Genomic DNA, 461 nt, shown 5'->3' with positions numbered 1-461 from the left:
TTTCTGTCACTAAATGGGCCCAGGAATACTTCCAGAAACCACTGTCGGTAAACACAATCCGCCATGCCATCTGCAGATGCCAACTTAAGCTCTATCATGCAAAAAGGAAGCCATATGTGAACATCGTCCAGAAGCGCCGTCGTGTCCTGTGGGCCAAGGCTCATTTAAAATGGACTGTTTCAAAGGAAAAGTGTTCTATTGTCAGACGAGTCCAAATGTGACATTCTTGTTGGAAATCACGGACGTCGTGTCCTCCGGGCTAAAGAGGAGGGAGACCTTCCAGCGTGTTATCAGCGTTTAGTTCAAAAGCCAGCATCTCTGATAGTATGGGGGTGCATAAGTGCATACGGTATGGGAATCTTGCATGTTTTGGAAGGCGCTATGAATGCTGAAAGGTATATAAAGGTTTTAGAGCAACATATGCTCCCCTCCAGAGGACGTCTATTTCAGGGAAGGCCTTG

The sequence above is a fragment of the Sinocyclocheilus anshuiensis genome, unplaced genomic scaffold (genome assembly GCF_001515605.1).
Source record: "Sinocyclocheilus anshuiensis isolate Anshui unplaced genomic scaffold, SAMN03320099.WGS_v1.1 scaffold644, whole genome shotgun sequence".
Lineage (NCBI taxonomy): Eukaryota > Metazoa > Chordata > Actinopteri > Cypriniformes > Cyprinidae > Sinocyclocheilus > Sinocyclocheilus anshuiensis.
This window is presented reverse-complemented; position numbering follows the sequence as displayed.